Raw genomic sequence first — 14,725 nt, forward strand, 5'->3', positions numbered from 1 at the left:
TGTGCCACTCACCACATGGCCTCTGTGAAAAGAAAACTCAGAGTGGCACAAGCATTAAAAAAAATAATAATTTTTTTTCTCTCGCAATGTTTTTGCAAAAATGACTTCAGAATAGCTCAACCAAATAACAAACATAGAAGGTACTTAAAGTAAAAACCTTACAAACAAACAAACGACCTAAGTTATAGTCTGTTCCAGGTGGGAAAATAGCAGTTTGCTCACTTGATTTTCATCCCTGCAAGCATCAAAGATCACATATTTATAGTCATCAGGATTTCAAAAGTCAAGGAGTTACCACTTACAGAAACGGCTCAAGCCTTCACTTATTTAGAGACTAGTGCTCTACAGAATGTTTTTGCTTTTTATTTCTTATTTATGTATTTATTTAGAAAGCACGCAAGTGAGGGGTGGGCCGAGGGAGAGAGAGAGAGAGAGAATCTTAAGCAGACTCTACACCCAGCACAGAGCCTTTCCTGGTGCTCGATCTCACAACCCTGAGATCATGACCTACGCCGAAATCGTCAGATGTTTACCAACTGAGCCACCCAGGCTTACCATGTTTTTGCTTTTTAAAGTTCATCTAAGGATACAAATTGCTTTTTTTCTGTTATGTGAGATGCTAGGTCAAAATGCCAGCAGGGCAAAGTGTCATTTTGCTTCTCAGTCCCGTGCTTCTGGTCAAATTACACCCCCACATAAGTGAAGTTTTGGCCATATACATTTGTTTAGCTATTTTCTAATTCAGTATCAATAATTTGATGTTTTGTTTACTTGGTTTTTGTTACCGTAATTAATAAAAATATCCTTAAAAAATATCCTTGTTAATATGGTTAACATAACTAGAGCCATATGAAATTAGGGCTTCATATTTGATTTCTCTCTGGAGACTTTGTAAAGCTCCCAGGGCCATAGTAATCACTGTTATTTGCCAGAAGTACTTTTATTGCTCTTGTAACGATGTATTTCAAGGCTAGGGTTCAGAAAAATCCAATGCAATGTACCCCTAGTAAATTTTGCCGGCAGTACTTACAAATGTAGAATTATTTCTGTTTCTCTAAGATCTCCGGGACGTCTATTCTTCCAGAAAGTGACTCTTTTTCCTACCTGTAAATGTAGGAATCCATAAATGATAGAGCAGTTACCAAAAACTACATTTCGGCATCATTTCCATATGAGAAAAAATATGCTTTGTTCTTCAATAGTTGACTTACCATGCCTCACTAAGATTTTTACTGAAACTATGCAAATAACTACAATGTAATAAAGAGCAACAGAACACATTAAAGGCATTTTGCCTAATATTTAACCATTGTTCTGAGCTGTTCTGTCAACAGGGTCAATAGTGTGCCTTTGATTTTTACAAAATCCTCTTTCTTAAATTTTTCCAATTATGTATTATTTTGTATATTGTTTTTATTCTTTAGGACTTTTACTGAATTCTAAGGAGTCAATTTATTCCAGGTTGTAATAGGATAACCTATTAAAATTGATAGATCACAAAGAAAGGTAAGTGTTCTTATATTTTTATTTAAAAAATAAAACATTAAGCACAATTAAATTTCTCTTTCATTCAGTCTGAGGTAATTCATTCTTATTCATTTGATCTTGAGTTATTTTCTACTATACTGACACAGAGTCCTCTGCATCTATACTAGGAGTGTTAGAAATCTTATTTGACAGGCATCTTGCTCCCAGGACAACACCCACATGCCTAAGTCTGTGCCACGCAGAAACAATGGTTAAGAATGTGTGGGGAAGTTCTTTACTGAAGCCATCATTCATTTGATGTTTCTTCCAAGATACTTTGAGCCTTGTGGTGGGGGACTTGAGGCAAGTAGGAGGAAGAAGCAGAGAGCACTTTTAGATTACAAGACTAAAAGACTCTGGTTATTTTATTTAATAATGAACAAAATAAGAATGGAGAAGAGTAAAGTCCCCCCACTGAAGTTTCATACAAATTAATTTTTTTTACAATTTAGTAAATGAGTACCCTGAGAATAAGAACATATTATGGACAGTGAAGTCATTGACTCTAGGGTCTTTTAATTTATCCTATAAGATGTGTGCCATGATTGTCACCAACTGACAAGCTATTTTAAACCTAGAAACTAACTCTCTCGATAATCAACTTATTGATAGTTACTGTGGCAGTCTATGCACATAAACTTGACTGTTTCCATTCTTCCTAAAAAGGGCAAATATACTAAAACATATTCATTTTGCATAAAATTACTGTAGAGAAAATTAGCTTCTCTTTTTGATTTGTCAGTTCTTATATCTTGGGCTTAGCTAACAGAACAGTTTTGACAGTAGTGCTGAGCTAATTAAAATTATGGCATGATCCTCATATATAGACACAATTATTTCTAGCATTTTTCCTTTTATAAAGTAAAAGAGAAAATTATTGATGTAGTCTAGTAGTCTTATGGGTGTAAAAGACACCTCGATAGTTCTATTATTCTGGTTTTGATGCTAAATTTGTCACTCTTAAAAGGAGGCAATATGTGTTATGAAATTTTAAGGATACTAAATGGTTAAAGGAAACAATCATAATCTTGATTTAGTCTAAAAATAAACATGACAGCAAGTAGCAGGAAATATTAGAAAATCTAGTCTTAAAAAGGGGGGCGGGGCGCCTGGGTGGTTAGTCAGTTAGTCAGTTCAGTCAGTTCAGCATCTGCCTTCGGCTCCGGTCATGATCCCAGGGTCCTGGGATGGAGCCCCGCATCCAGCTTCCTGCTCAGCGGGAAGCCTGCTTCTCCCTCTCCCATGCCCCCTGCTTGTGTTCCCTCTCTTGCTGTGTCTATCTCTGTCAAATAAATAAATAAAATCTTTTTTAAAAAAATCTAGTCTTTTCACAAGTGAAATCTTGTTAAAAATTTATTCACAAGCATAAAAAAAGCACATAAAAAGATGAGTAGGCTCTTGAGTGAGATTATTTTGATGATTATAAGAAAGCTTTGCTATCCAAGAATAAAAAAAAGGTAGTGCTTTCGTCAAGATCTACCTGTAGATTCAAAGATCAATTTTCCTTTGAATGATGGTTTTCCTTCTTTATTATCTGTAAGCTTCCTGTGACAATTTTAATATCTTCATATTTAGACATATACCAACGCATATACAGTCAAAGGCTATTTTTTTTTAGATTACCTTAGGATGCAAATTGTTTTTTTCCCCCTCTCTGTGACACATAAGAGCTATGAACAAGAAGTCAACTTTTCTTCTCACTTGAGACACAGAGAAGAAAGGGTTTGATGGCAGTCCAGCATACTTTCTTGTCCAAGGAAGATCATACATGTGAGCTCCTGAGTGAAGTAGAACTTCCCTATCCAAAATAAACACAGCAGGCTTACATTCCTGTTTATTTGGCAAATGAAGAGACCATGAACTGAAAAAGATGAGTGGCCAAATTTCTTAACTATTCATTCTATTTTAAAATGGTGAGAATCAGAGGCTCCACATAAGTTTCTAGTAACATCCTGTTGTTTAACAAGCTAGCAGTTAAGAAAAATGATCTATCTCAAATATCCCCAGGGAAACATCAAGAATACTTATTTGGTACAATTTTTATGCACCAAATCACATAAAGGCATGTCCTTTGAAATCATAACAGGTAAAATGCCCTGAAATAGGCAAATTGGTTTAACAAGGGTTAAAAGAACTTTGGAAATGGAAATTTCAAACGTGTTGCTTGCAGACTCTATACTTTGCTAGTTAGCGATACTTTATCTTTAAAACATTCCACAAGGCTACTGTCAGTGTTTAAAAAGGGGGGAGCAAAAGGAGGATATAACTAATTTGTGTGATGCAGTTTGGGTATGCCCTATAAATTTTTTTTAAAGATTTTATTTATTTATTTGACAAAGAGACACAGTGAGAGAGGGAACACAAGCAGGGGGAGTGGGAGAGGGAGAAGCAGGCTTCCCACTGAGCAGGGAGCCAGATGCAAGGCTCGATCCCAGGACTCCGGGATTGTGACCTGAGCCAAAGGCAGCCGCCTAACGACGGAGCCACCCAGGCGGCCCTGCTGTATAAATTTTGACTCCACTCCACGACACATATTTACTATGAAAATATGCTGGTAGTTTCAACAAATCATTCAAAGTAGCCCACATTATGTGAGAAATTTAAGTACACACATCACCAGTTTATGGTAATTTTTAGGATCTCAACATTCCTTGGAGGAAAAATGAGGGAATGAGGACTGAACCATAGATTTATCAGCATAATCATGAAGATGATTGTTCAGCAGAATATTTAATGTGACTTATTTCAATAGGGAATCTTTAATGGGATCAAAATACTAAAAGGGCTATTTGAAAAATTTTAATGCAAAAGAGAATGGCTTTTTTTCATCCATTATGAATTACTGGGTTAGGTTTTGCACAAATGGAAACAAACAGCTTCATTTCGTAAACTTACCTTTTGAATAAATATACAACTACAAAAAATAAAAACTCATAAATAAAAATAAATATCTCATGTATCTGAGGCAGGCCCAGGCCAAAGTGTCTTTCATCAAAAGAAGAACCAAAAAAAAAAAAAAAAAAAAAAAAGAAAATGTTGAGAAGGAGTAGGAGCAAGATGACAGAATAGGAGGTTCTCACCCTAATATGCCCACATAAACACTCATTTAACAATTCTCCACAGTAGAAAATACCTTCATGAGAACTCTGGAATCCAGATGAGAGGTAATAGCATATAGGTGGAACACAGAAATGAACAAAGGTGCCCTGGAAACAGTAAGAAGAACAGTTCCCCTGTATCGGCATTACCCCTTCGGAATGCAGTATCAAGAGATCCCATTGGCCCAGAAGCTCTCCCATGGGGGAAGGGAAAGCAAAGTGAGCAACGGACTTTGCTGCAGTCCCTGGCACCTGGCCTACCCACTGGTGGACCCCATCAGCCAGCCCACTCAGAATCTCTGGCTGAGCTGACTGGGGAAGGGTTTTCCCTGCCACACCCCGTCTGCAAAGGCTGGAAGAGGTGTCTCTTTTTCAAATGAGCAGATACCAACACAAGGCTCCAAAGATCACAAAGAATCAGGGAAACATGATACCACCAAAGGAACAAAATAAAGTCCCAGTAACTGGCCCTAAGGAAATGGAGATCTTATTACCTGACAAAGGGTTCAATATAATTGCCCTAAAGGAAATTCAGTGAGCTAGGATAGAACATAGGCAACGAAATGAAATCAGCAAAACAGTACATCAAAAAACTTTACAAAAGCAAAAAATCATGTGCCAGGGAGATGGAAATCATCTGTGCTGCCCAAAAAACTGTCTTATTTCTTTATATATTACATTATTGTACATTTTGAAGTTGTGTTTTCAAAGACTATATAACTATTTTTGAGACACTCCCAAATCAGAGTACTATATAGAATAGAAACAAATTCAGAATTCTTTGAATAAAACAAATGTTCAACAGTAAAATAAGTTTATCTCAAAGTATCTAGATTCTAAGCACTTATAGTATTAATTTATAGTGTTTTAAATTCTAATTTAAAGACAGTTTTGCTGTTATACAAATGGGAACTTCCTAAAAACATCTATCCTCATGTTTTCATGCTTTCAGTCTAATCCAGTTGGGAGCTTGAGAAAAACAATATGAGAACTTAAGGGGCATAAATCAAAACAGCAACCCCGGGGAGACTCAGATGATCAGAGCAGAGATCACCATGGGAAATAAAATGTGTTTAACTGTCCTACTCTTGGTAGGGCTGGGGTGGGGGTATGTGTGGGGGGAGCACTTATAAAATCATAGTAAGAGGAAATGCAATTATAAAACCACATGTTTAATCTTTAAATGTAAGTAATTCAGTGTGTATGTACACATGTAATATTTTATATTTTTGCCTACTAAAAAAGCCTAGAAATAATCTATAATAATCAACCCATGAGCAATAAGCCTCTGAGTATCCAGACTGTGATCTTGAAATAACATTCCAAGTGAAAGAAACCAGAACCTCTTGGGAAATGACTGATTTCAGTGCAAGAAATGTACTAGTTGAGCCAATATTACCTTGTCTTACTGGACAATAAGGAAGCTATCAAATGCAAAGGTCATGTCAAAAGGACAAAAGAGCCAATTTGAAGAGGCTCCCACTGACCAAATATGGAACAGTTGAAGCTTCAGTATGGAGAACTGCAGTGCATTGAAGCATACTAAATACATTTAAATTCATGTGTTTATAACAGTATTTTAAAAGTAAACCAATTAGTCACCTTCTGAGAATGACAGTGAAGTAGTTCATCATCTTAAAAACTTACATAAAGGGAAAGAATCAAGAAGTTATTCTTTACAAAATCACACAGCTAACAAATTAAAAAGAAGTGATATAATTAGAATATCACATTTATTTTAAGCCCAATTGAGGTTAGCAGGTCTAGGCCCTAAGCATCAATGGTTGTTAACAACAAGAGAGAGCAAAAACCAGACAGTATGTGTCTTCTGATGGAAGAACACAACCTGGCCAAGAGAAGGAACCCAAGTCTGATTAAGACTTTTAATAACAAAAAAAAACAAAAAAAGACTTTTAATCCAGCCGCCAGTTTGTAGGAATTACAGAAGATAGAGGAACATGTTGAACTACACTGTGAGTATGCAAGATGAACATATAAAAATCAATTGTATTTCTGTACACTAGCAATGAACAATTCGAAAATAAAATTAAAACAGTTGCATGAACAACAGCATTAAAAAAAACAATAAAATACTGAAAATAAATTTACCAATAGAAGTACAAAACTTATTCTCTGAAAACCATAAAACATTATTGAAAAAACTTTAAAAACTTGAATAATAGAAGGACATCCTCTGTTCATAGATCTTTTCTCCTTCATAGTCAGAAAAGTACAAATTCCCATTCTTTATTTTTGAAAAAATTTTTAAGATTTATCTATTTTAGAGAGAAAGAAAGAGAGCTTGTGAGCAGGGGGAGGGGCTGAAGGGGAGGGAGAGGAAGGGAGTCCTCAAGCAGACTCCCCACTGAGTGCAGAGCCCCACACAGAGCTTGATTCCAGGACCCTGAGATCATGACCTGAGCCAAAATCAAGAGTCAGCCACTTAACCAACGGAGCCAACCAGGCACCCCAAAAACTTCTTTTAACATGAGAGAGTAAATAGAAAGAAAACAAAGGATTAATTCCTTATAAGAGCTCCTACAAATAAAAATGAAAACTCTTAAGATCTCAATAGATTTATAAGCAAAGAGATAAAAATTAAAATGAGATCAAACATTTTGCCTTTTATTGAGGACGACTTATTTGTTTAGAATTCCTACTACTAAAATGAATGCAAATTAGTGCAATCTTTTTGGAGAAAAATGATTGTATCAAGAAGTTTACAAATATTTTTATTCTTTAATCCAGTAATGTGTATTCTTTTCTGGGTCTTCTAAACACAGAGAAGGCTTTTATATACAAAGAAAATTCCTGTGTACAATGTTCATCATAGCTGTATTTATAAGAGAATTAGAAACAATTCAACAATAGGGGAATGCAAAAGCAAAATATGGTACAGCTCTGGGATATATTATATAGCCACTAAAAGAAAAATAAAACAAAACCAAACAAAAACAACCATCTTCAAAGAATGTTTAGTAACATGGAAAAATATTTAGGTTAAAGTGCTAAGTAAAAATAATCAGAATAAAAATATCTGTACAGAATGTCAATGATATAAATATGCATGGAAGGGCACCAGGGTGACTCAGTCGGTTGGTTGTCTGCCTTCAGCTTGGGTCATGATCCCAGGGTCCTGGGATGGAGTCCCACGTCAGGCTCCCTGCTCAGCAGGGAGTCTGCTTCTCTGCCCCTCCCTTGGCTGGTGTTTTTTCTCTCTCTCTCTCAAATAAATAAAATCTTTAAAAATAAATAAATAAATAAATATACATGGAAAAACACAGAAAAATGTTAATCAAGTATTAATAGTGGTTACATTGGAATGGCTGAAAGAAATCCATGTGATCATGCTTTCTTCTTTTCAATAGAAATACTTTTACATAATGAATACATACTAACTATAAAGTAAAATAAGAAACAAAAAAACAGGACTTAAAAAAAGTGACATGAAAAATAACCTGCTAATGTCCATAATAGCCAAAATATGGAAAGAGCCCAGATGTCCAGTGACAGATGAATGGATAAAGAAAATGTGGTATATGTGTATATATATACACACACAATGGAATATTACTCAAGCCATCAAAAAGAATGAAATCTCACCATCTGCAATGATGTGGATGGAACTAAGCGAAATAAGTCAGTCAGAGAAAGACAAATATACAATATCACTCATATGTGGAATTTAAGAAACAACACAGATAAACATAGGGGAAGGGAAGGAAAAATAAAATAAGATGAAAACAGAGGGAGACAAACCATAAGAGACTTTTAACTATAGGAAACAAACTGAGGGTTGCTGGAGGGGAGGAGAGTGGGGGTTTTGGTAACTGGCTGATGGGCATTAAGGAGGGCACTTGATGTAATGAGCGCTGGGTATTATATGCAACTGATGAATCACTAAATTCTACCTCTGTTAAAAAAAAGAAGAAAAGAAACATAACCTGCTAAATAAAAAAAAAAAAGGCATAGTATTTTTTTAAATGAAATTTGCTTGACTATTTATTGTCTATCCTTTTGCTTGAGTAAATGTATAAGCATTTTTTTTCAAGTTAATCTCTTCAACTTTATGCTCAAAGTGACTTTTAGTTTTTAATTTTGAGAACATCAAGTAAACTTTCCAGATATGATTATTAAAGGAATGTGCATAAATCTGATGCATAACTCCACAAATGATTGCTAAAAGTCAAAATTTATTATATTAGGCAGAATTCCATTTTTCAGCAATCACATGCACTGTAAGAAAAATCAAATCCAAATGTTAATGATTCATTTATACTTACATCATCAAATTATTGAATCTACTTTTAAAAGGGAGATTTAGTAATTTAGAAACATGTAAGTATCTTTCATGAGCTTATATTTTCCTCTTGTCTTGTTATATTATCTCCAACAGTCTACTTGCTATCTCACAGTTATAAAGAATTTATGGATTAGAAATTCCCTCTTAAAACATAATTTTCATTATTCAATCTTAATTTATTTCAATGAAACAGAAAAGGCAAAGGTTAAAGTGCAAATGAGTCAAAATGCTTGTCATATTGGTTGAATAATATTATAAAAAATAAATATACAGCAACTGCATTTTGAGCTGTCTCTCAGAGCTTGAGAGAGGAACACCTTTTTCCTTTTTGTTGAGGCTACCAATATTTTGATAAGTGAAGACATGCCTAAATAATTCTATAAAAACTGGATATTTAAATATTTACACTTAACACAAAAATTATAATGCAATATAATTATGCTATTTCCAAGATAGTTAGGAGATTTATAAAAATATCAATTGAACACATGAGAACAGTAATATGGCCCATTATGGATACAAACATGATAAAGGTCATTTTCTTTCACACTGTCAGAATGTCTCTGAACTGCATGTAGAACTTAAGTACATGTAAACTTAATTTTGCATGTAAAACTTACAGATTCAGCACCAGATTTTACCCCAGGATACCTGGCTCCATGGCAAATGCACTTTTTACCCATGGTAAAGACTTTCAGGGATTAAAGCTCCTTGACGAACACCGACATTGAAAATGTTTCTCAGACTCTGCTAATCAGCTGGACTAGTAGCTGGAAGGACAATAGGTAATTACAGGGTCCATGGCTTCCAAGAAGACTGTAAGTGAAGAAAGCAAGGAATAATGTAATAAAGGAGTAACTGAAGTACAACTGCAATAGGGATCCTGGTGCCTTCCAAGACCAGGGAAGCTCCAGGAAATGTCTGAGGATAACCCTACACACAAAGGCCCCCTCAGGGTTCTGTAAATCTACCTAGATAAAAAAAGAAAGCATCAAGAGATACAGGAGAATTTTGTGGACTTTTCACATCTCAGCTCTGATGATACCCCTTCAAGGAGGTCTTTATAGAATACACTATGGAAGTACAAAAATATCAAATGCATAATTTGGAACCAAATAAACAATACAAACAAACCAAATTTCAATTGCAGGATAGAAGCCTGAAGCATATAGCAAAAGTATATACTCAAAGTTTGGTTCTCAGACCAGCAGGATGGGCATCCCTGGGAGCTTACAGAAATTCAGATTACAGGCCATTCCAGACCTACTGAATCAGATTCTGCATTTTAGATCACTAGGTAATTGATAAGTACATTAAAGTTTGATAAATGCTGTACTAAACAGATACTCCTACACCTTGTTTCATGAATAAATGGAATCATATAGATAAAAACTAAGGAATGTTTCAGTATTTCAAATAAAGAGAGTGATCAGTATTTGCTTCCTTCCTTAAGCTATAGTTTGCAACAGTCTAATTGAACATTTTTATAAGATAATTATTTAAGTTATTAAATCTATAGATATAAAACTACAGAAAAGTTTTATATTTATTGCAAGTCTAGGGTGAGCTACATATGCTAAGTGCTGTAGAAAATATAAAAAAAGGAAAGAAAGTATGATGGCTTCAAAAACATTATTTCCTTGATCAGAAGGCTATTGACACCCACAAAAAAAAAGTTCATTTGTTCATTTGTTTGTCCTATCAAGAGGAGTAAATATATCAAACAAATATTTGAATATTGAAAAACTAACTTGAATCAGAAGTAGAAACAGAAATAGCAAAAAAAAAAAAAAAAAAAGGAGAAATAAAGAATTGATTGAACTCAGGAAAGAAATGGAAGAAAAAAACAAACATCTCAGAAATGAAAATTATATTACAAGATGCTTAAGAAAGAATAGGATCAAATGAAAATATAAAAAGGGACACTGACAAAATGTAGGAAAATGACCAAGAGAATGAAAATGACATAAAAAAGCAAAAAGTGTCAAAAAGTAGTGGAAATGGAAGACAGTAAAGAATACTATTTTTATTATCAGAACAATTGAAAAAGAAAAATAAAACAATATATAAAACTATAGTCTAAGAAAAAGTTCCAGAAAAAAAAAAAAAAACATTAACGGAATCTGCACATTGAAAAATCTCACTGGGTAATTGGCAAAAAATCAACCTAAAATGATGAAGTACAGAATTTTCAAAGTCAAAATAATTAGACTGAAATCAGAATTTTCAAGACAAAATATAAAACAAGACAATGATGAATCAATCTTTATAAAAATATTCAGTGCAAGAAAATATGAAAAAAGGATTTTACGTCCAAGTTATCCTTCAAATATCCAACATAGTAAAATCATTTCTAACATCTAAGAACTTAGAAGATTCTGTACTCAGCAACTCTTCTTGAGGAATTTACTAGAGAATGAACTCCATCCAACTTCATCCACACAATAATTGGGAAACTTTCAGCAAAAGGATCAATGGTTAGCATTTTTTTAATCGTTAGCATATTAAAATACATAAATAAATAAATATATATATGACTAAATATGGGATAAAGACTAAGGTACAAATGTTATAGATGTGATAACATAGAAATTATGCAACTAAAAAATTAGTAAAACAAAAAAGGAAAGAGGAAAACAGAAAAACTTCATTGCTGTAGGTAGGTGTCAAAGGGTGTTAAAAAAGTAGTATAAACCAGAGAGTAAAAGGTTAGATAAGAAAATAGGGACCTAAAGGTATTTTTAAAAGGAAGAAATACAAAGGTAACTAGTAGAATAAAAATACAAACCTTCCTAGATACAGATAATAAATAAATAAATAAATAAATAACACAAAGAATATACATGTCATAGACACAAAGCAAGTACAATCAAATATGTGTAATCATAAAATACAACAATTTAGACCAAATATATCAGTCTTATCAATAAATGTGGATGGACTTAACTCTCTTATCTAAAGAAAACAATTTTCAGTTTTTCTCACAAAACAAGACCCAAATATATGCTGTAGGCAAGGGACAACCCTAAATCAAAATGATTCAGAGAGGCTAAAAACTATGGAAATGAATTTCTGCTTCCAGGAAGATGGAATAGACATCCATTCCCCTATTTCTTCCACTAAGTACAACTAAAATTCCTAAGCATTACATATGAAAGAAAGATAAGAAGTCTCTGAAAGGTGAAAAGAGGGAGGTAGACTGGTTAGGGATCTCCAGACCTAAGGAACAAATAGTGGTGAGTTCCTTGGGTTTTCTTTTTGGCTCATATATCCCAGACTTGGCACTGAAAAAAAACAGCAACCTAGAAAAGCTAAGAGGCACAGATAAAACAAACACCAAAACAAATAAACACACAAACAAAAACCCTGTTTTCTCTAGCAAAAGGACCAGGAAAGGAGCAGCTTAGCAAGGCAGAAATGTATAGACAATAACCACTCTATTCTTGTCAACACAGAAAAGAACTGTGGCTCACCTTCACCCATGGCAGAAAAGGCCAAGTGGGGAGCCCAGACTTGCACCTTCATGTGCTTTTCCACACATAGCAAAGACTATAAAAGAAATCAAGAGTAATTTTCAACTATAATGCAATTCACTCTCAGTGTTTTCTTTCTGTAAATACTGTTTGCTCTCGGGCCCCCCAAATTCTGGACCTCTTGCCTACTTGTACCTCTGCCCACCTCATTAAGCTGGCCTTTGCACTAGATCTGTGAGATGTGACAAATCTCTCATTTAGGGGTAACTAGTTATAAACCTTGCTCTCCAGACCCACCTTGATGCCCTCCGCATTCCAAAATTGCACACAAAGTTATATAAAATATCTAAATGGGCTTTAACTTTTTATTTCCCATTTGTTTTTTAAAGTTGTTGAAGGAATACCATTTTTACTAGACTACTTGTTGAAAGGAAAGGGGAAAATGTGGAAAAGAAATAAAAGTTAATACTCAACACATGTTGAAAACCACTACCACTAAATATTTGAGAGTTATTTGCTTGCATAAGGGAAACTTCACTGAAGCTACTGCAAATAACTTTCAAATGATATTGCATAATATTACCAAAAATTGGGAATTAGAGTAAAATATTTATGCTCTGATCGTGAAAAATCTCTCAAAGAGATTCAGACATAGTGTAACGTCTCTTCAGGAAAGATTGTATTAAAAGATATTTTTAAAGTTCTCAGAAAAAATTAAAGTCATATTTTATATCTGATAAAGTATTTTGAATTTGAAAAGCAATGTTGTATTTATATCATCTGCTTAACTATGAGATGACTTTGGGATAATATCTTCATAAAAAGAAAAGAACTATTGCTTTATGAGTTCTTACAAAAAATAGACAAATTGGACTTCATGAAAATTTTAAAAATTTGTGCATCAAAAGACAAGATGGGGGCTCCTGTGTGGCTCAGTCAGTTAAACGTCTAACTCTTGATTTTGGCAGGTCATGATCTCAGGGTCATGAGATCGAGCCCCACATCAGCTTCGTACTCAGCACAGAGTCTTCTTGACATTCCCTCCCTCTCCCTCTGGCCCTACCCCTGTTCATTCTCTCTCTCAAGTAAATAAATAAATAAACAAAATCTTTAAAAAAAAATTCTCTCTCCTCTCCCTCTGCTCCTCCTCCCTGCCCCCTACTGACATACACACACACACTCTCTCTCTCTCTCTCTCTAAAAAAAAAAAAAAGACAATATCAATGGAGTAAAAAGGCAACCACAGAATTGAAGAAAATATTTGCAAATATATATACATATATATAAAAAATAAAACCTAATTCAAAAACGAGCAAAGGACTTGAATAGACATTTTCCAGAGAAGATATACAAATGGCCAATAAGCACATGACAGGATAACTAATCATTAGGGAAATGCAAATCAAACTATGATGAGATATCATTAGGATGACTCTTTAAAAAAAAAAAAAAGACAATAACAAGAAGGCAGAGAAATTAGAACCCAGAACACTGCTGATGGGAATGTAAAATGGCTATAAAATAGTCCAGCTGCTATGAAAAACAGTATAGCAGTTTCTCAAAAGATCTGAGTTATTATATGATCCAGAAATTTATCTCTGAATATATACTCAAAAGAATTCAAATTAAGGTCTCACAGAGATTTGTTTGTATATCCATATTCATGAATATACACTATTCACGATAGCTAAAACATGGAAGCAACCTAACAGTTCATGGATGGATGACTGGATAAGCAAAATGTGTATGTACATACATATAATGGAATATTATACAGTCTTAAAAAGGAAGAAAATTCTGACACATGTTGCAACATGGGCAAACCTTGAGGATATTATGCTAAGTGAAATAAGCCAGACACAAAAAGAAAAATACTATGTGATTCCACTTATACGAGGTACAGAGAGTACTCAAAACCATAAAAACAGAAAGGTTAAAGTATCTGTGGGACATCCTGTAAGTGGTTAGATGTCAGATGGTTAGAGGAGTGGACTGGGCTAAAAGTAAACTTCAAATAAACTTTAAACTCAGCAGGTCCCCAAATAAGTAATTTACCCCTCTATTTACTCTTACACCTCTTTTTTATCTTGATTTTTAGTATCTCATCCATTGCATTTTCCAAGTCCCCAGTGCTTTCCTCTCCCAAGTCCTTTTGATCCTACATCTGATTGAACGTCAGTAACTTCTCTTCATTCCAACTGTTACTCACCCTTAATTATCTCACTGCATTCCCGAAATGCTTCCTCAGGGAACTCCATGTTTTTCATTTCTCCTCCCTCCACCTAACCTTGTCTCCAAACCACTCCCAGCATTAACTTTTTTTC

The 14,725-nt window shown here is 34.3% G+C and overlaps 1 long non-coding RNA gene across 10 annotated transcripts in view; it reads right to left on the reverse strand.

Annotated features, from left to right (window-relative positions):
* The window catches only part of LOC112822377 (uncharacterized), a 153,516-nt gene that overhangs the window by 66,695 nt on the left and 72,096 nt on the right, over nucleotides 1-14,725 (reverse strand). For all 10 annotated transcript variants that reach the window (XR_012380093.1, XR_012380094.1, XR_012380101.1 and 7 more), the window contains one exon: nucleotides 1,031-1,104. This is a non-coding gene — a long non-coding RNA (uncharacterized lncRNA). The remainder of the gene's footprint in view (nucleotides 1-1,030; nucleotides 1,105-14,725) is intronic.

Source organism: Callorhinus ursinus, unplaced genomic scaffold, assembly GCF_003265705.2.
Source record: "Callorhinus ursinus isolate GAN/ISIS: 27379988/994484 unplaced genomic scaffold, GSC_fseal_2.0 scaffold1, whole genome shotgun sequence".
NCBI lineage: Eukaryota > Metazoa > Chordata > Mammalia > Carnivora > Otariidae > Callorhinus > Callorhinus ursinus.